The following is a 21,912-nucleotide window of genomic DNA, read 5'->3' as shown; positions in this document are numbered from 1 at the left end:
TTGAAATTGGAAACTTTTACAGGGAAATTCCTTTCCTCCAAGAGTGCACTCTCCTCCAGTGTTGGCTTGCTTTTCATTGTTCTCCATGGTTTTAGATAGCTGTCTTTATATTCCTTCTGGAGTTTCCAGATGGTACCTGTTGGGGGCTTAGCTTGATAACATGTATTCCTCTTATTACTAATAGCCAGACCTGCATGTCTTCCTTGACCTGATGCGGAAAAGTTTCATCTTACGAGACAATAATGTGCTAGCTAGTTTTACTGATTCGTACTCTAAAGTACCCAAGCCTAAAATAGTGGAGCTGTCTATCCCACATGAAACCTCTCTGATTTTCACTGTTTTTTATAAAGAGTATACATGTTCAGATTTCTGTAGGATTTTTAAAGCATCACAGTTTTTATAAACTATATATATTTCCAAGGTCTACCTGCTTTGTATTTTGCCTGGCGAGAGTAGGAATAATCTCTTGGTATGAGTATCTATTTTCCACTCATCCAAAACAGATAGAGCATTGATTTCACCAAGCGTTATGTTCTAGTTTGTCTTGGTATTATTATTAGAAATACCTGGTGATTAATTTGAGCTAACTATTCTTCTCTACCCTCATTCCCAGCATTATCACCTGCTTTTACCACTTCCAAGGGGTGGAAACATTCTCCACAATGCATTTATTCATGCCAGAGAAAAATCTAGAAAAAAAGTGAATAAAACGAACAAATTCTTTCCCCTTAGTATCTGTAGCCAACTTGCCTAAGTGTTCTTTCCCACAGTTCAAGTCTTCAGTCTGTAGTTCATAAGCAAAGGGGTGCCATGAGCTCTGATCTTGCTGGAAGAGAGAATAAGTGAGCTACCCCATGGTAGACGTTTCTGGCCATCTGAAATGAGTCGATGAATGTGGCTTTTGTGTAAAGGCTAAAAATAAAATGTGACCACTTTCTTCTTTGAGTAGTTGATACAGCAAATAGTTGAAACAGAAGTTTTGATTGGCAAATCAGGATGTGGTAGATACTTTAACAAAGAGTAGAACTATTACCAGTTTTGCGTGTTGCTATTTGTGTCTCTTTCACAGTTTGATAGTATCATATCCTGGAAAGTGAAACCGAAAATTCTTTTTGTTTTTAAATGACTAAATTTGCTTTCATGGTATTTACAGTGAAAGAGTAAATTAGAAAGTGATTGGATGACTGTTAATGAGAAAAAGCAGGGTAAAAATATTTTATTTAATTAATCAAAAATATTATTGGGGTCAAAACATAGGCTTATGTTATGTTTTGTGAATTGTGCTGTGTTGTAGACATTTGATGAGTTCTCCTAACATAGAATTGATCTAGCTCTTAAAATACCATTTTTGATTGAATATAAATGGTATGTTTTATATAGGTATCTTACAACTTCTGAATTCGAGGAAGATGATATGAATCTTCTAATTTAATCTGTTTGATTCGAATGGTATATTTTTTCACATTTCTCATAATTTCCACGTCAACTTCCATGATGATCACGCAGGAAAGGGGCATGATTGCACTTCTTATAGTGCATACAATCACTAAAGCATAGTTACTGTCTTTCTATGGTCTTAAGAAAAATTCAGAAACAGCATACCAATGTACACATAAGATAAATAAGCTTATGTGGAACAATAAGTGTTCCATTCTGAGAAATACCTTGATTGGTATCCTGATGTCTGATGTTATTGGTAGTTCTCAAACTCTTCCCCAATTCTGCTTCCATCTAAATTTGTCTATTGTTAAATAATCTATCAGTCCATTTTTATCTATCATCTATATATCTGTCTTTATCAATCATTCATCTGTAATCTGTCTGTGCCATTTGTCATAAGAGACAGAAGGGCATAGCAGTGGAAACTCAAAGGAGTTACCTCCATGCGAATGGACAGTGGTGATGGTGATCTGTGAGGTGGTGATGTATAGAAAGAAAAACTAGAAGAGAGCATGCCCTAAGTCAGGGACCTTGTCCAGCAGGCACTCTGGCCTTGTTACACTGTGCTTGAATATGAAGAAAAACAAAATAGTGCTGACATTCTGTATCTTCTGGGTGTGAGAAAACTTAGAGTAGATAAGATGACTCTGCCATTTCAGTCTTTTGTATTTCCACATTTTAAAGCTCAATTTTAATTATGTAGAATTATTTTTCCAGCCCGTGTTAAACTAGACCATGGATTGGCAGACTTTTTCTGTAAATTGCCAGATACACACTGTCAGTTCTGATACACACTGTCAGTTCTGAAAGCATTGTGGTCTTCGTTGCGGCCAATCTGCTCTGCTGTTTTATTATGAAAGCAGCCATAGATAATTTATAATGGAATGAGTGTGCTATGCCTTTCTTCCAATAAGGCTGTAGAAAAGCAGCCTGTGGGCTAGAGTTTACCCTTCAGGAAACCAGAGCATTGGCTAAACTGGAACCTGAAAAAAAAATCACATCAACTCAGGCGCATGGTAATAATATTTGAAGTATTATTTCAACATTTTCATTTTCTTAAAAATTTGTTTAGCTCTTTTGCCAAATTCCATTTGCAGGTGAGTGATATAAATGACTACCACGTGCCATTAACATCACCTAAACAGTGTAAAACAAGCACAGTAGAAGGAATTGGAGTGATATAAACCCCTTGCTATAATAGTTATAGTTGATAAATTATATTTCAAAATTGAACCTATTTCTTCCAAATTTCATCTATATAAAGTTCCAGGGAATTCCAAAATCTTGCCTGCCTTCTTATCCCAGTTAACAGGATTGTCTCTGAGCAGCTGTGGTGGTATCCATCCTCCGTGGACCATAAATTGAGCCTATTTTGACATCATTTGAGCAGTTGTAGTTGTTTCACCACATCAGAGTGAGATTACTACATGCCAGAGCTATTCTTTAACTCAGCTTGTAAAAGCATGATAGCATCAACAGTATATATAGCAAACGAATGCCATCTTTAATCCAATTAAAGGGTTTTTACCAATTTGCTCTTGTTTGTTGATGCTATCTGCATTTCAGTAAAGGTGAGGTAAAAAGAATGAATAAACTGCCAAGTTAAAATTAAATTTGGGCAATTTCTCTTTTGCAGCAATGTACGTATATTTACTGAAAACATGTATGCCAAATTTAGTGTTGAAAGGCTCATTCAAATCAATTGGGAAAGCATGTAAATGAACAATTCATAAAAGAAAAGCATTGCAAATGGCCAAGAGCATAGAAAATGTGCTCAATCTTATCAGTCATTATAATGAAATAATGAAATTTGTGTACATATGAAATATATACTTAAAATATATATAAAAACAATTATTTGCCTTTTTTCACCTATCAGATTAACAGATACATGTGTTAACAAGGTGGGGAGAATTTACAACTCCTGATGTGTTAAAATCTTTAAGGAAGGTAGTAGAAAATATATATAAAATGGAAATTAGCACTTTTGACCAACAATTTTGGTTTTAGATATTTACCTATAAGGATATAATAGGAGGTGTTCAAAGATGCATGTAAACTTAAGGGTACTCAGTGTAGTGTTAATTATAATTGTAAAATAGTAAATAACATTTTTGTCAAATCATAATGGTAGAAAAATTAGTGATGGCACATTTAACCAATTGGACTATATTCAGTTATGAATACGGTGATGCATGTTCAAATTAATTGATATAAAAATCCAACAACTTCAGCAGTTTATTTGCCAGTTATTGAGTACCAACTGTGTTCAACATTGTTATTTCTATTCATTTGAAATGATAAATGTATGTGCTTGTTGTGATATGGTCAATAAAACCAGTTTTATAGGAAGAATACTCTCAAAATACAGCGAGTTCTGGTCATTATTGTTGCATTTTTGTGTGTGTGTGTTTTGAATACATATGTGTATTTCAATTAAATACAGCATTTATTGAATTTTTATCACATGTACCACATGTTCAGATCAACACTTTACATGAATTATCATAATGCTTATAATAACAGATGGATTAACGAATTTGTCTTTTTAAAAGATAAGTAAATTGAGGTTGAGTTTGAATTTGTGTAATTCATCCTATTATATAGAAGTTAAATAAACCTATTCTAGGATGTCACAACCTTTGGAAGATAATAATTAAAAATGCTTATGATTTGTTAAACCCATTGAGCAAAATCATGTTTTGTGGAAGAACTCACATTTCAGAAGTCATATTCATTCTCCTTTTGTCTTTAAGGCCAGAGACATGATAATTATTAAGTGCAGCTTGTCAGGACAGAAGGTGTAACTGTTGGTGTATTGTAGGAACAGGAGAGAAACATGAATAGGAAATTGTCTTTTGGAAATTCTTATAGTATAAACCTTTAAGGAGTTAATTCTGGAAATATGGGGTGCCTTTGCTCAGAATGTGGAACAATGTTTCCTGGCAGAAACCATATTATACACAAAGCTCTGAGACATCATGGAGGCACAGATGAAAGTCCAAAGAGAAATGTCCAGTAGAAAGAGGATCACTAAATGGAAAAAGCTAACTTTGGAATAGAGCTGGTGACAGGCAGTATGATGACTTAAATACTGCCAATAGCAGGAAAAAGGTCCATGGTAATCTCTGAGTGAAGAAAAAACTGCCAAGTGATCTAAATTTGAAGGTCATAACGTCTTGTTGGGATAGTTTTCCAGTGTAATTTATGATCATATGGTCTAGATTCTACAAAATCTCCCCCATTCAACAAAATCTATAATTAGTTCTCTTTTTACATTTTCTTCATTCATTTTAACCCTTTTCTAAAGATGGCACTTAGTGTCTTGTGAATGCAGTCCCTTAGCAGTTCTCAGCTAGTAGCTGAAATTTTGGTTAAAATGGTATAAGCATGAGGGATTGTGACATAAATTTTGCTTTGCTATGGCAGTTTTTGAAATATGTTTAGAATTTTGACTATTTGTCATGTAAGGAAGGCACAGTGCCATTCTAACTTTGTATTTTTATATTCTGGTATTTGGGGGGTTGGAAATTGACTATATGAGATTCTTGCAGCTGGGTCTCAGACATGTTGAGAAGGCTGAAGAAGGAAAAGTACAGAAGGAGAAAGCAGGGATGGGGGACGCTGCATCCCTCAAATAGGATACCACTGGACACTGAGCAGTGAACAGCCTCGGGTTTTGTCGGACACCATTTTGGAATATTTGGACACAGTTTCTTGAAGGATGAGAGACCTAATCAATGGTAATAAGATGTTTAAAATATTATTAATATGAATGAATGCTTAGGCAGGGTTGACAGTTCAGCTCTTCTGTACGGTAGATAGCGTTAACAAGGAAATGACAGGATTTGGAAAATCAGTATTTGGAAATAATCATAATTGTTTCAGCCAGGAATCATCAAATGATGCTAAAACTTGGAGAAAATTTTAAGAGAAATAGGACACTTAGATAGTGAGCAATTTGAGGTCCTTATCAGTTACAAAGGGAAAGTAGTAGCTTCCTGATGGACAAAATGGTTGATGCACCTGAATTAAAGAGGTGAAAGTTAATACCACCAGTAGTGGGAACATCAGGCAGCACTGGTAGGATGCACTGAGAAGAACACAGTCTCATTTCTGTGGTATTACTGACTAAAGTGTATAAACCTGAGTCTACCCATGAGGAAACATCAGTCTCAAATTGACGGACATTCTGCTTTTAGTATTCAAACATACTAATTTCACTGAGGAAATAGTCCAGATTATTTCCGACTAAATAGACACGAGAATGGAATATAACATTGATTCAGGATGTCTGTAAAAGGACATGGAAAGTTGGCAAAGTTTGAAGACTGGCCAGATTATAATGTTATGTGATTATTAATTGCCAATGTTATATAATTGCCTGAGGTTGTATAACAGAAAATTCTCAAAATTGTTTTTGAGAAATTAAAACAATTTAAAGGATAAAAGGATAATGTCATAGCTGTAATTTTCAAAGCACTTAGATAAAATAATATACATGTTTCAAAAAATGAGAAAAAAATGAAACAGGTGTTATAAGATGTTACCTAATAGGGAATCCAGGTAAAAGTTATCCAGGAATTATGGATAGTCTTGTATCTGTTCAGTAGATCTGGAATTAGTTGATGAAAATAATGCAAAAGAACATGTCAAAAGGAATGGTTTGAGCATATGGCTTTGAGCATACATAAATGCTCAGGAAACATGAAAATGTGGAATAAATGCATGAGTACTGTAATACCAGCAGGCCTTGTAGATACCTGCATTTGAAGCATTTATATTAGAAGGAATCCTTTTTACCCAGAATTTTTTCACTTAGCCTAATGTTTTCAAGGTTTGGCCATGTTGTAGCATGTATCAGATCTCCATTTTCTTTGATGGAGAAGTGATATTCTATTGTATAAATAACACATTTTGCTTATCCACTCATCAGTTTTTGGCTATTATGACTAATCCCGCTAGCAATATTTATGTGGAGGTTTTTGTGTGTTTATGTATTCAATTGTCTTATACATGAGAATATAGTAACTATGTTTATTTGACATTTTGAGGTCCTGTCTGTAAGATAATTTTTGCTAGGTTTGAAGGCAGATAATAGTCTATGCAAAATGAATATTCTGTTGAATATTGATGTGAACTATTATGTAAAAAAAAAAATACATTGAAATAGTAAGTATACAGGTTACATCTTGGTTTTTGTACTCAACAAGCAGTTTTATGTTTTATTTTTCAGGACTCTCCCATACTGAATTAAGGCTGGGATATTAGAGAAAAGAAAAAACATGAAACTCACTGGTGTTTTATGGCACTTTGAGTTCCCCAGTTTACCTTCAAACATTTCGCCTTCTACGTTCTCCTCTACCCTATCAGTGCATCCCTCTGAGATTCTTAATTCTTTGGTTGTGTAAAGATGGACTATGCTCACTCCATCTTACTTCTCTTAGGTCTTACAGGGGCAGTGCCCTATTACATTTTGTTCTTTTCTATGATTTCCATTTATTTTATGAAATTTTTCGTCTACGTTTTCTATTCTTGCCATCTTAATTTCTATGTGACGTTTTGAAATAGATTCCAAAGTTTATATATAGAGAGAGAGAGAGAGACAGAGACAGAGTTCTACTTCACTATTGAAGTAGATTCCTAAAGTTTTTTTATCTCTTCTAGAATATTGGTTTCACAACAGCCCTATCGTGTGTATTTAATTTTACCCACCACAGGGCATTTTCAGGGAGTCTTTATTTGGCGGAATAAAACTTTAGAATCTCTGATTCAAAGAGAAAATTGCTCACAGGCATGAGCCACTGCACCTGGCCGGTTTTTACTATTTAAAGAATGAAGAATTTTAGCAGTGTGGGGTGACTCATGCCTGTAATCCCAGCGCTTTGGGAGGCTGAGGTGGGCAGATCACTTGAGGCCAGGAGTTCAAGACCAGCCTGGCCAACATGATGAAACCCCATCTCTACTAAAAATACAAAAATTAGCCAGGCGTGATGGCACATGCCTGTAGTCCTAGCTACTTGGAAAGCTTAGGCAGAAGAATCGCTTGAACCAGAGACACGGAGGCTGCAATGAGCCTAGACTGCACCACTGCACTCTAGCCTGGGCGACAGAGCGAGACTCCATCTCAAAAATAAAGAAGAATTGGAGGAGGAAATAAATGGATAAATGGCAAAGGTGACAAAGGACCAAAGATCTGTGACTTGTGGAAAGATGGCTCTGTGGTAATTATTACAGAAACAATGTTTGTATCTTATTTTTTAGTGAATTTTGTATATTCTCTAATCTGATTTACTTTTGTTTTTAATAGTTTGCTGCAGGTCTAGAAGATGTTACAGAATTTCAAGCAAGAGAGGTGAGCAGCTACTGTGGTGATTTCGAAATTGTTTATGTGTGTTGTGGCCAGTGATGTCAGAATTTCAGGATCTGAGAATTCATGATTTCAGAGGCTCAAAGGAGAATATTTTTATAATAGATTTTTTTTGCTATGTGAATATCCCTACTTTGTTCAGGGAATCTCATTATTTTTTCCCTTTTTGGAAGAAAGGGATTTTGTTTTTTGGTAGTAACCTGAATAAATTGGGGGAAGTATTGATGTATTTCCTTTTCTCTCCATTTATTTGTTGGATGAAAATAATCTTCTAGTGAAATTCACTGTGTTCAATATTTATTTTTTAAAGAATAGAGGTGGGGTCATACCGTGTTGCCCAGGCTGCCCTTGAACTCCTGGGCTCAAGCAATCATCTTGCCTCAACCTCCTGAGTAGCTGCGACTATAGGCATGTGCTGCCATGCCTGGCTTAAATATTGATTTAAAGATTTTTATCTGGCACATTCTGATCACAGATGTTTCTACTTACATTTGTCATGTAATCACAGTATATATTTATTTTGCTACCTCGCTTACTCCTAAAAATTTTAGTTCATTGAATTGGTCTTAATTGTACTTAAAATTTTTTTTCCCTGGCCGGGCGCCTTGGCTCACGCTTGTAATCCCAGCACTTTGGGACACCAAGGTGGGTGAATCACCTGAGGTCAGGAGTTCGAGACTAGCCTGACCAACATGGAGAAACCCCGTCTCTGCTGATAATACAAAATTAGCCAGGCGTGGTGGCACATGCCTATAATTCCAGCTACTCAGAAGACTGAGGCAGGAGAATCGCTTGAACCCGGGAGGCAGAGGTTGCGGTGAGCCGAGATCATGCCATTGCACTCCAGCCTGGGCAACAAGTGCAAAACTCTGTCTCAAAAAAAAAAAAAAAAAATTTCCCAGTAGATTTTAATCTAATTTTGTTGGAACAATTCAGTCATATGTTTTTTCATGCTATGTATATGACAGTTCCATCATTCAGATACTAAACAAATGTCTACATTTACTGTTCTCACTGATGATGCATTAGATAACCATGCACAAAATAAGCCTGGCTGTGGAAATGCTTATTTGTTGGGAGGGTGCTTGTTTGGATCGATGATGAGAATAATTGTCTGAGGATGCTGAGGGACTCATTCCAGATGTCAATCTGAGGTCCAGATGTGCAGCCCTCCACTAGGACAAATAAGACTCTCAGAGCCTGGCTCTATTTGGGGATCCCTCAGTGACAACAGAGTACCCCTGTGAGCATGCCTTTTCTATCTCTCCTGAGAGGGCAGTAGCATCCTGTCTTAGGAGTCAGTATGCTCTTTAGTATGCTTACTGACCCAAGACTCACTTTATTTTGTTCATTTTGAGCAAAGAATTGTAGATAGATACATATATGGGAAATACGTTCTTGATTAACAAATGAAAAAGTTTCAGTCAAGAAAGGTCAAGCAACTGTGATGTATAGTGAAGGAAGGGAACACTGCCTGCCTATATTAAATATTGACAAAGGAACCAATTTTAGTGCCTTGTTATTTTTACTGTTGAGTATTTTCTGAGACCATGTCTTTTTCTTCTATTTTGTTTTGCTGAGGTAGAGGAGGGCTGGCATGAGGTCCTCCACTTCAGAAAATAGGGGTGAGTAGTTAAACCAACATCCTTTGGAATTCGTATACATCATGTGTTCCATGTCACATCCTGAGGTCTTTTTGTTGATTTTTTTAGTGGCTTACTGGATAATATCTAAATAATGTATCTTTTACTTTGGTGAGTCTCTCCACCTTCATTTCTGAATCATTGTCCTTTACATTTTTATTCCATTTGAATTTTGCATGAAATGACAAATGTAGAATTTTGCCCAATTGATTTTATTTATTCAGTTATTTATTTGGGAAGACAGGGTCTCTCTGTTACCCAGGCTGGAGTACAGTGGCCCAGTCATAGCTTACTTCAGCTCTTCACTCGGTAGCCCTGGACTCCTGGGCTCAAATGATCTTCCACACTCAGCCTCCCAAGTAGGTAGGAATAGAGGTATGTGTCACCACACATAGCTAATTTTTTAATTTTTTGTTTCGTGGAGATAGGATCTTACTATTTTGCAAAGGCTGGTCTTGAACTACTGGGCTCAAGCAACCCTCTTGCTTTGGTTTCCCAAAGTGCTAGGATTACAGGCAGGAGCCACCATGCCTGGCATCATTACGGATATTGGTCTGTGATTCACTTTTTTGATGATGTCTTTAGGGTAATAGACTCATGGAATAAGTTGGGAAATGTTTTCTGCTCTCCTCTTTTTTTTAGAAGAGTTGGTAAATGATCGATGTTATTTCTTTAATGATTTGGTAGAATTCATCAGAGAAATGATTTGTGTAGGATTTTATTTGTGGGAACTTTTTGAGTAGCTCATTCAATCTCTTGTTAAAGGTGACTTTGATTTCTGTTTTTCCTTCTTGTGACAGTTCCTGTAATTTATGTATTTCTAGGTATTTGCCCCTTTAATCTAGGTTATCTAATTTGTTGACATACCTTATTTCTATAAGGGTGTTAGTAATAGTCTGATTTTCATTCCAGATTTTATGAAAATTGGGTCTTCTGTTTTCAGTATTGTAGGTATTGTTATGTCAATTTTTTAAGAGACAGAGTCTTGCTGTTTATGCTGGCCTTGAACTTCTGAGCCTAAGCAGTCCTGCTGCCTCTGCATCTTGAGTAGCTGGGAATACAGGAACACACCACCACACCTGGCCTGTTACTAGACAAACAAAAAATTTCAGTGAACCAGCTTTTGATATTTTTATTTTTTCTTCTCTATGCTTTGTTTTATTTATTGGCATTTTATTCTTATTTCTTTCATTCTACTTGATTTAACTTTGCTTTGTTCTTCTGTTTTCTTAAGGTAAAAGTTTAGATTGATTTGAGATTTTCCTTTATTTAATATGGACATTTACGGCTATAAATTTCTCAAAGAACTCCTTTAGCTACACAGACATTTTCTTTTGTTGTATTTTGTTTCCTTTCATTTCAAACTATTTTATAAATTTTCTTCTTTCCATGACCCAAGGATTCTTAGTAATGTGTTAATTTCCATGCATTGTGAATTCCCCCCAATTTTTTTCATTTATTTCTGATTTGATTCTATTGTGGTTGAACAACATACTTTTCTGATTTCTTTACTTTCAGATTTGTTGAGACCAGTGTGTGGTCTAATATCTACCTTGGACACTGTTCCATGTGCACTTGAAAATAATATATTTTCTACTGGTTAGATTGTTCCATAGATGGATGTTAGATGTAACTGCTTTACTGTGTTTTTTGCTTCTGTTTCCTTGATCTTCTGTCTCATTGTTACATTCATCATTGAAAGTGAGGTATTGAAATTTTCAATTATTATAACATTGATTTTGCCTTCCATTCTGTCATATCATTTTTTAATTTAATTTCGAGGCCATGTTGTTAGATGCACATATCTTTATTATTGTTACATCCTCCTGATGGATTGACAGTTTTATCATCATGAAATGTCCTTCTTTGTCTTTACCAACAATTTTTATCTTGAAATTTATTTAGCTTGATAATTGTAGTTTTTATCTGACTTAGAGCCCCTAAACTCTCTTTGGTTACTGTGTGCAGTTTGTCTTTTCCTTTCATTCTTTTCCTATTTACCTGTTTTTAATTCAAAACAAAATCTTTGAGACAGGATCTCACTCTCACCAATGCTGAAGTGCAATGGCATGATCATAGCTCACTGCAACCTGAAACTCCTGTATTTAAGCATTTCTTCCACCTCAGCCTCCGAGTAGCTGGGACTACAGGTCCACACCACGACACCTGGCTAAGTTTTTTGTATTTTTTTTCTTGTAGAGATGAAATCTTGCTATGTTGCCTAGGGTGGTTATTTTCTAATTGAGTTAGATTTGTAAAGACTCACCTTCCAAATAAACTCACATTTATAGTTTCCATGTGGACATATCTTTTATATTTATTTATTTTTTAAGACAGAGTCTTGCTCTTTCACCCAGGCTAGAGTGCAGTGGAGTGATCTTGGCTCACTGCAATCTCCAGCTCCTAGGTTCAAGCGAGTCTCCTGCATAGCTTCCCGAGTTGCTGGTATTACAGGCTCACACCACCACGCCCAGCTAATTTTTTGTATTTTTGGTAGAGATGGGGTTTCGTCATGTTGGCCAGGCTGATCTCGAACTCTTAACCTCAAGTGATCTGCCCGTCTCCACCTCCCAGAATGCTGGAATTACAGGTGTGAACCACCGTGCCCCGTTAGATATGTTTTTTTTTTTTTCCGGTGGGGGTGGGGTTACTGTTGAACTCACTCACAGTGGTTTTCAAGAAACTGGTCTATTTCATTACAGTTACCAAATTTGTGATTATAGAGTTTTTCTTTTTTTTTTTTTTTTTTTTTTGAGATGGAGTCTCACTCTGTCTCCCAGGCTGGAGTGCAGTGGCGCGATCTCGGCTCACTGCAAGCTCCACCTCCCGGGTTCACGCCATTCTCCTGCCTCAGCCTCCTGAGTAGTTGGGACTACAGGCGCCCGCCACCGCGCCCGGCTAATTTTTTGTATTTTTTAATAGAGACGGAGTTTCACCATGGTCTCGATCTCCTGACCTTGTGATCCTCCCACCTTGGCCTCCCAAAGTGCTGAGATTACAGGCGTGAGCCACCGTGCCCGGCCTATAGAGTTTTTCATATTATTTCTCTATTGTCTTTTTAGTATCCAGGTGATCAGTAGCAGTGAGCCCTCTTCCATTTGTGTTATTGTAAATCTGTGTCTTCTCTCTTTTATTATTTATTTATTTATTTTGAGATAGGGTCTTTCGCTGTCACCTAGGCTGGAGTGCGGTGGCATGATCTCGGCTCGGCTCAGTGCAGCCTCTGCCTCCCGAGTTCAAGTGATTATCCTGCCTCAGCTTCCCGAGTAGCTGGGAATACAGGCGTGCACCACTATGCCCAGCTAAATTTTTTTTTTTTTCTAGTTTTAGTAAAGATGGGCTTTTCCTGTGTTGGCTAGGCTAGTCTTGAACTCCTGGCCTCAAGTGATCTACCTACCTTGGCCTCCCAAATTGCTCGGATTAGAGGTGTAAGGCACTGCACCCAGCCTTCTTCTTATTCTTGATTTACCTGCCTACACTTATTAGTTTCATTAATCTTTTTAAATAATCTGCTTTTGGTTTCATTGTGTTTCATTTTCTGGCTGTTCATTTCATTTGATTGTGCTTGAATTTTATGATTTATTTTCTCTTCTTTGCTTATGTTTTTTTCTTCTTTCTCTGGTTTTCTGATGTGGAAGCTTATATTATTGACTTAGATCTTATTTTTTTTTAATTTGTTTTTTTGATATGGTTTCTCACTCTGTCACCCAAACTGGAGTGCAGTGGCACAGTCTTGGCTCACTGCAACCTCCAGCTCCCAGGTTCAGGCGAGTCTCCTGTCTCAGCCTCCCGAGTAGCTGGGACTACAGGCCCATGCCAGCACACCCAGCTAATTTTTGTATAGAGATGGGGTTTCACCATATTGTCCACGCTGATCTTGAACTCCTGACCCCGTCATCTGCCCGCCTTGGCCTCCCAAAGTGCTGGGATTATAGGTGTGAGCCACCACATCTGGCTTAGATCTTATTTTCTAATGTATACATTTAATGCTACAAATTTTCATTTAAGCACTACTTTTGCTGCATCCCAATTTTCATAAGTTTTTTTTCACTCTCATTTATTTAAATGTATTTCTTCATTTGTCTTGAGATAACCTCTTTAAACTATGTATTAGCTGTGAGATGTTAAATCTCCAATTATGTGGTGTTTTCCAGCTGTTTTTCAGTTATAGATTTCTAGTGTAGTTTGATTCCAATGTGAACTGAGAGCATATTTTATATTTTTTCTGTTATTTCAAATTTGTCAGTGTGTGTCTTATGGCCCAGAGGTGATCTTTCTTGGTAATATTTCATGGTGAGCTTGAGGGTAACATGTATTCTGTTGTCGGTGGATGGACTGTTCTGAAAATGTCAAATTAAGTTAACTGATAATGCTATTCAAGTTAACTATCCCCTTACTGATTTTCTGACTGCTTCATCTATTGGCACTCATCTATTTTGGGGACTCAAAAAAGGCTATGGAGCTCTCAAATTATAATGGTGGACTTATCTATTTTTCCTTCTAGTTCTATCAGTTTTCCGCTCAGAGTTGTTGATGCTGTTTTGTTAAAGATAATTATTTCTTCTTCAAGAATTGGGGCCGGGCACGGTGGCTTATGTCTGTAATCCCAGCACTTTGGGAAGCTGAGGCGGGTGGATCTCTGAGGCCAGCAGTTCAAGACCAGCCTGTCCAACATGGTGAAAGCCTGTCTCTACTAAAAATACAAAATACAAAACGTCCCATCATGCAGCCAACTTGATGGCACTATCACTCTCCCTCTCCCCTTCCCTCTCTCCTCCCCCTCCCCCTCTCCTCCCCCTCCCTCTCCCCTCCCCCTCCCTCTCCCCTTCCCTCTCCCCTTCCCCTCTCCTCCCCCTCCCTCTCCCCTTCCCTCTCCCCTCCCCCTCCCTCTCCCCTTCCCTCTCCCCTCCCCCTCCCTCTCCCCTTCCCTCTCCCCTCCCCCCCCCCCCTCCCCTTCCCTCTCCCCCTCTCCCTCCCTCTCCCCTCCCCCCCCCCCCTCCCCCCCCCTCCCCCTCCCCCTCCCACCCCCCTCTCCCCTCCCTCTCCCCACACCCTCTCCCCCCTCCCTCTCCCCACACTCTCTCCCCTCCCTCTCCCCCTCCCTCTCCCCACACTCTCTCCCCTCCCTCTCCCCCTCCCCCTCCCCCTCCCTCTCCCCCTCTTTTCCTCCCTTTGTCTCCTCCCCCCCCCCCTCCCCTCCCCCCCCCCTCCCTCCCTCCCTCCCTCCCTCCCTCCCTCCCTCCCTCCCTCCCTTCCTTCCTTCCTTCCTTCCTTCCTTCCTTCCTTCCTTCGTTTCTTTTTTGAAACAAATCTTGCTGTGTTGCTCAGCATGGAAAGCATTGCCAAAATCATGGCTCACTGCAGCCTCAACTTCCCAGGTGCTAGAGAGCCTCCCACCTCATGCTCTTGGGACTACAGGTACATGCCAACACATCTAGCTAATTGTTTTTTAATTTTTTTTTTGGTAGAGACGGGGGGGTCTCACTGTGTTGCGCAGGCTGATTTCAAACTCATAGGCTCAAGGAATCTTCAAACCATGGCCCCCGAAAGTGTTGACATTTTAGGCATGAGTTACCATGCCCATCCTGCATATGAAAGCCTTGTGAGATATATGATATGCAAATATTTCTCTCATTTTGTGCGTTTCCTCTTTTGTTCTGTTGATTGTTTACTTTCGTGTACAAACGTTTTAGGTTTGATGTAGTCTTTCTTACGTATTTTTGCTTTTGTTGGTTATACTTTTAGTGTCATATTCAAAAAATGATTGACAAAAACAAGAAGGGTTTCCATGTATTTTCTTCTAGTTTTACAATGTCAAGATGTATCTTTAAATACTTTATTTATTTTGAGTTGATTTTTGTGTATGTTGTGAGGTAAGGATACAGTTTCCTTTGTTTTTTTTTTTTTAATTTGTGGATATCCAGTATGCCATATATGATTAGTTAGAGAAATCGTGCTCTGAGCACCCATGTCAAAGATACATTGAGTGGAGTACATGGATTTATTTCTGCATTCTTCATTCTTTTCCATTACATTATATCTGGTTTTTGTCAGTATTCTAGTATTTTGAATTACTATAGCTTTGTTATATAGTTGGAAATCATTTTGGGTCTCTTGTGGATCCAGATAAATTGTACGATTTTTTTCTCTATTTGTGGAAAAATGTGATTGTGATTTTGATGGGGATTATACTGAATCAGTAGATAACTTTGGGTAGTGTGGGTATTTTGACAATATTAATTAGTCCTGGTGGTGGTGTTGAGGCGGTGTTCACCTGAGGGCATTGGGGTGAGTGATAGTGCTGTCAAGTTGGCTCCATGATGGGACGTTGCCTGGGAGGTCAGTGCATAAAAATCCTGTGGATGTGATCAGGGCAAGGGTGATGGAAGGTGATGTGTCCTGTCTGCTTCGTCCTTGTAGGGATCATCCTGTAATAAAAGGAGGCATTAACTTCAGATGTCCTGAGGGCATGGTGCAGGCACCAGGCCTGAGTGGAGGGGAAGAAGCTCATGTCTTGAGGTGCCTTGGCTACATGGGGAAGACTGCCCCTGGGCTTGATGCCGAGATTCAGACTGACGGGCTGACTGTTGTGATGGCACTCTCCAGTGCTAGTTGTGGTTGGTTTTCAGCTAAGTACACCTCACCTGGGAGAGTGGCCAGAGACAATGTCAGTTCCAGACATCAGCAGCCCCAGGAGGAGAAGCGTGTGCTCGCGCCAGGAGTGGTGGCTGTTAGGCGAGGGACCTCAGACCTATGTCTGCATGGCCTGACGTCAGAGATCACATCCTACTGATTGAAGACCTTGTTCTTGAGCTGTCGGGTTGCCGCAGGGTCAGGCCTGGAGGCTGCAGCCTATGATGGCCCTTTGCAGTGTTCGGAAACATGTGCACCCCAGGGAGGGACACACACACACACATACACACATACAATGAAACAACACACAGACTCAAAATAACACACACACACACAGTCTCTCTCACACACACACACGAGCCCACAGAAAAAGGCAAATAGACACAGAAGCAGGCGTGTGCAGTAGTTCTGGCCACACATACTCCCTAGGTGTCCACAGAATGACATGGGTAAGGTATATTCATAAAGTTGGAGATCAATCATGGAGGCCAAGGACAAGCAGTTGCACTAGTTGACCTGCGGGAGAGAATGGCATGGAAGTGGTGAGCAGTGTACCTGGGCCTGTTTCTCAAGTGTATATTTGATGTCTTTACAATTCCTTGGAGAAGTTGCCTTGGGAGGCCCACCGCCTGCTCGCAAGGAAGATGGTTGATTCTTCTGAGCAATGGAGGCCCTGCAGAGTCCTGCAGTGACTGTGGCCTGGCGTCCATGGTGCACCCAATGCTGGTGGATGGCTCAATATGGTAAGCGTTTCTCTGCTCCACGTGCTGAATGAGGGTGGCTTTTGGATGTCCTAGACCTTCAAGGAGCTGTTTCTCAGCAGCAAATGGCATGACGAGTTCCACTCCTAGAGTGGATGGTCTGTGCCCATTGCTCAGTGATGTGGCTCAGGCTTCCCCAGCATGCTGAATGTCTTTAAGGTCATCGACTCACTCCTTCCCGGCCTGTGGTGTCAAACGTCCTGCCCCTTTGAATGTGCTTGGATCGATGATGAGTCCCCCAAAAAAACATTCCTTGGAAAAGCTGAACAAAATGAGTGAGAACTCATACCGTCGTTCTCATCGGATCTGAGGTCCAGCACGTTGCCTCCCCCGGGGACTGTAGGAGTGAGGGGCAGCTTCCACTGGTTCCCATAGGTTCCACCACCCAGGGCATCCGCAGACAAAAGTCTCATGTCACAGGCACATTAGGAACATTCCCTCTGTGTGAGGTACATGGGTGGGAGAGTCATGGGGCGTTCGGCCGCTCTGTGATGGCGCGGTGGCCGTGGAAGCAGGCAGCAATGTTGCCAGCATAGGGGAGTGTGCTGCGAGCTCCCAGAAGGAAGACCCAGACTTCACAGTGGTCATCTCAGTGCGGAAGACCTGGTGTCTGTTTTCATGTGGAGGAGAGCGCGAGGCCCAGACCTCAGGCAGACCTTGGTCTTGATTTTTGATTAGTTGAGAACAGGGGAGTGCCAAGGTGATAGGGGAGAGTGCAGAGCAGTGTCTTGGCAGACAGTGAAAGCCTCTTCAGCCTACCCTGCAGCATCGGTCACAGGAGCCCCCCTGGAAGGGATTTCTTTGCCTCCTGAGCTGTGAGATGCCTGTGGTGCAATGGCGGAGTCTTGAGCAGGAAGGTACTCCAGAGAAAGGTGATAGAGGGCTCACAGGGACACGAGTGTCATTAGCAGGCTTGGGCTGTCTTTTGGCGGTGATGGACTTTCCATGGATTTTTCTGGTGGATGAGAGGTTGGCCGGCAGAGGTCTTTGAGGCCAGATCCTAGGGAGCATGAGGATTAAGTTGGTGTCTGTGGCCCTGGATCACTTCCAGCCTTCCCAGGAGAGTAATGGGCTCCTCTGTTGTACAAATCTCCCTATAAATTGTCTCTTGGCCCGCCATCGTTGGGCAGCTCCACCTGCTGCAGCTCATGTGAGCAAATACTGCTCTGGATCCTCTTTCCTGCTTGTAAAGCAGCTTCCGTCCTGAAGGTCCGGAGTGAATATGCCCTGCCCTGCCTCTGGCCCAAGTCTCTGCCGTGGGCACTGGTCACGCTTGGGGCTATCCAAGGAGGTCTGTGCATTCCATGCAACGCGTGTGCAATCCCAGGGGTGCTGCCACAGAGTCCTTTGACTTGGGATGCCTTGCACCTCTGCATGTTGGCAATATTTAAGTGTTGGACTCCACTACACCCTAGGGGTGATGAACTGTTTTGGCTCCCTTAACTGGTTTGAAGTCTCAGTGCAGCCAGGACAGCCATGCCATGTTGAAGGGCATGCGGATGACTTAGGAATGTTGGAAAGGATGGGTGGTTCTGAGCTCGCAGCTCACTCACTAGCTGCCTGCATGTAGACCCAGTGGTGGTGCTCAGGCAGTGTTGACTTTCAGGCATTGCAGCAGGCAGTAGTGCAGTCAAGTTGGTGGCATGATAGGATGTTGCCTCAGAGGTCAGTACAGGGTAGCCCTGTGGGTGTGTCCAGTGCAAGGAAAATGAAAGACAGTGTGTCCTGTCCGCCTGGTCCTTGGGACATCGGTTGGGGGACATCCTGTTGGTAAAGCAGCCATTCCCTTTGTATGTCCAGAGGGCATGGTGCAGGCACATGGACTGAGTGGAGGGAGGAAGCCCGTGTCTTGAGGTCCTTTGGCTAGGTTGGGAAGACCACCTCTGACCTTGACGCCGAGTTTCAGACCGATGTGCTGGCCATTGCAAAGTCGCCCTCCAGCGCAGGTTGTGATTGGTTTTCCACCATGTATGCCTCACCTGAGAGGGCTGCTAGAGACAGTGTCTGCTCGGGACATCAGATGTCCCGTGAGGAGGAGCATGTATTCACACCAGGGGAGGTGGCTGGTAGGCGAGCCACCTCAGGCCTATATGTCCGCATGACTTGCATGTCAAAATTTACATCCTACTGATTGAAGTCCTTCAGCTGTTGGGTTGGTGGCTTGTCAGGCCAGGAGGCTGCAGACTATGACTGCCTATTGCTGTGTTGGGAAACACATGTGTCAGGAACACATGTGGTGAGGGAGACACACACACATACATTCATATACACACATACATTCATATACACACACACACACACGCACACAGGCATGCCGAACCACAGGCAAATACACGTAGCAATGGGCGTGTGTGACCACACATGCTTTTAGTTATCCACAGAGTAACACGTGTAAAGTATCGTGGAAGCCAGGGGAATAACAGGTGTGCACGCTACCCCGCAGGAAAGAGTGGGATTGAAGTGTTGACCAGTGGACCTGGGCCCATTTCTCAAGTGTGTTATTTGATTTCTTTACACTTCTCAGAGGCAATTGCTGTGGGAGGCGTGGTGTAACTGCTGGAAGGAAGACACTCCATTCCTCTGAGCAACGAAGGCCACATGGAGTCCTGGATTTTATGTGGTCCTGGCATCCATGATGCACCACGTGCTGGCAGGTGACTCAGGACGGTAAGCATTTCTCTGCCCTGCATGCCGAGTGAGGGTGTCTTTCGGATTTCCAAGACGCACAAGGAGCAGGTTCTTGGCTAACCACTAATGGCATGGTGACTTCCTCTCCTAGAGTGGATGATCTGCACTCATTGCTCAGTGGCATGGCTTTATGGGGGCCGAAGGTCTTTAACGTCATTGGCTCACCCACTGCTCGGCCTGTGGTGTCAAACGTCCTGCCTCTTCAAATGTGCTTGGATCGATGATGAGTCCCCAATAAAAACATTCCTTGGAAAAGCTGAACAAAATGAGTGAGAACTCATACCGTCGTTCTCATCGGATCTGAGGTCCAGCACATTGGCTTCCCCAGGGACTGTAGGAGCGAGGGGCAGCTTCCACTGATTCCCATATGTTCCACCACCCAGGGCATCCACAGGCCAAAGGCTCCCATCACACAGAGGTTAGGAACATTCCCTTTGTGTGAGGTACACAGGTGGGAGAGTCCTGGGGGGAGCGACTGCTCTGTGGTGGTGCGGTAGCTGTGGAAGGGATGGAAATATTGCAGGCCTAGGGTAGTGTGCACCTCATGTTGGCTTGTTGAGCTCTTCGGAAGGGAGACCTGGACCTCATGGCGGGCATCTCTCAGCAGAGGACTGAGTCCTTGTTTTGTTGCCAGGGAGAGCACAAGGCCCACGTCTCAGGCAGATGTTGGTCCTGATTTTTGGTTTGCTGAGGACAAGGGAGTGTCAAGGATGATAGGGGACAGTGTATTAACAAAGGGTGTTGTGACAGATAGCCAAAGCTGCTTTGGCCCTCCACCCAGCATCCGGTCATGGAGGCCCCCCAGCAGGGATTTCTTCATCCCCTGAACCGTGAGATGCCCCTGGTGCCACGGTGGAAGCCTGGACTGGAAGGTACCCCACAGAGGAGGCGGTAGGGGGCTCATGTGGACATGTGTGTCATCAGCATTGTTGGGCTGTTGTTCAGCAGTGATGGGCTTTCCATTTACTTCTCTAGTGGATGACAAGTTGGCCAGCAGCGATCTTAGAGGATAGGTCCCAGGGAATATGAGGGTCAGACTCGTGCCCCTGGCCCTCAGTCACTTCTCATCTTCCTGACATTGTAGTGGGTCCACCATTGTGCACATCTTCCTGGAAATGGTCTCTTGGCTTGCCATTGCCGGGCAGCCCCACCTGCTGCAGCTCGTGTGAGCAAGTATGGCTCTGGATCGTCTTTCCCACTTTGAAAGCAGCTTCTATCCTGAAGGCGTCCAGAGGGTATGTGCCCTGGCCCTGGCCCAGAACTCTTCTGTGGGCGTCGGTCACACATGGGGCTATCCATGGAGATCGGGTACATTCCAGGCAACATGTATACCATTCCAGGGGCCTGCCATAGAGAGTTCCTTGACTTGGGATGCCCCTGCACCTCCCGTGTTGGTAATGTTCCAGTGTTGCATTCTGCTACACCCTAAGGGTGATGAAGCATTTCAGCTCCCTCAAACAGTTTGAGGTCACAGTGCAGCCAGGACACCCATATCATATTGAGGGGCCCATGACTGCATTAGAAATGTTGGAAGGGATTAGTGGTTCTGCAGATTGCACCTTATGAGTAGCCGTGTACATGTAGATCTGGTGATGGTGCTGAGGTAGTGTAGAGTTGCAGGAGTTGGGGTGGGTGGTAGTGCAGTCAAGTTGGCTGCATGATGGGATGTTGCCTCAGAGTTTAAGCCCTGTGGATGTAACCAATGCAAGGACAATGGAAGGCAGTGTGTCGTGTCAGCCTGGTCCTTGGGCGGGGACGTCCTGTTAGAGAGCAGCCATTCCCTTCGAGTGTCCTGAAGGCGCAGTGCAGGCATGTGGACTGAGTGGAAGGGAGGAAGCCCGCATCTTGAGATCCTTTGGCTAGGTTGGGAAGATTGGCTCTGGCCTGATGCCATTTTCAGACTGATGGGTTTGTCATTGAGAAGGCGCCCTCAAGTGCTGGTTGTGGTTGGTTTTTCGTCACATGAGCCTCACCTGGGAGTGTGGCCAGAGACAGTGTCAGGTCACAACATCAGGTGCCCCATGAGGAGGAGAGTGTGCTCACTCCAGGGGTGGTGGCTGATAGGTGAGGGACCTCAGGCCTATGTCCTCATGGCCCCGAAGTCAAAGTTTGCATCCTACTGATTGAAGACCTTGGTTTTGAGCCTTTGGGTTGCAGGGGCTTCAGGTCTGGAGGCTGTAGACTGTGACTTCCTGTTGCGGTGTGGGAAACACATGTGCATGCGGGAAACACACACGCTCACACTATCGCACACACAGTCATGTACAGCCACAGGCAAATAGACGCAGCAACAGGTACATGTGGTCGTTCTGGCCACACATGCTTCCTAAGTGTCTAGAAAGTGACACTGTCAGGTATGTTTATAAAAATGGAGGTC

At 42.3% G+C, this 21,912-nt stretch overlaps 1 long non-coding RNA gene and 3 other non-coding genes across 52 annotated transcripts in view; all 4 read left to right on the top strand.

Annotated features, from left to right (window-relative positions):
- Nucleotides 1–3,865: 3,865 nt before the first annotated feature.
- Nucleotides 3,866–21,912, top strand: part of LOC126958881 (uncharacterized) — a 90,090-nt gene continuing 72,043 nt past the window's right edge. For 43 of the 49 annotated variants that reach the window (XR_007727375.1, XR_007727365.1, XR_007727353.1 and 40 more), the window contains exons 1-3: nucleotides 3,866–9,435; nucleotides 15,874–16,829; nucleotides 19,372–19,514. This is a non-coding gene — a long non-coding RNA (uncharacterized LOC126958881). Of the gene's footprint in view, nucleotides 9,436–15,873; nucleotides 16,830–19,371; nucleotides 19,515–20,619; nucleotides 20,771–21,912 lie in introns of all 49 variants that reach the window. The other 6 variants (XR_007727362.1, XR_007727361.1, XR_007727354.1 and 3 more) reach the window with 6 other exon arrangements.
- LOC126960486 (small nucleolar RNA SNORD109A) lies at nucleotides 8,902–8,968 on the top strand. The gene has a single exon (XR_007728026.1). It is a non-coding gene; the product is annotated as a small nucleolar RNA SNORD109A (small nucleolar RNA).
- Nucleotides 17,068–17,162, top strand: LOC126960345 (small nucleolar RNA SNORD116). The gene has a single exon (XR_007727907.1). It is a non-coding gene; the product is annotated as a small nucleolar RNA SNORD116 (small nucleolar RNA).
- Nucleotides 19,750–19,844, top strand: LOC126960348 (small nucleolar RNA SNORD116). Its single transcript, XR_007727911.1, has one exon. It is a non-coding gene; the product is annotated as a small nucleolar RNA SNORD116 (small nucleolar RNA).

Source organism: Macaca thibetana, chromosome 7 (assembly GCF_024542745.1).
Source record: "Macaca thibetana thibetana isolate TM-01 chromosome 7, ASM2454274v1, whole genome shotgun sequence".
NCBI classification, from domain to species: Eukaryota; Metazoa; Chordata; class Mammalia; order Primates; family Cercopithecidae; genus Macaca; species Macaca thibetana.
The sequence above is the reverse complement of the archived record's forward strand: the minus strand, read 5'-3'. Positions and strand labels throughout refer to the sequence as shown.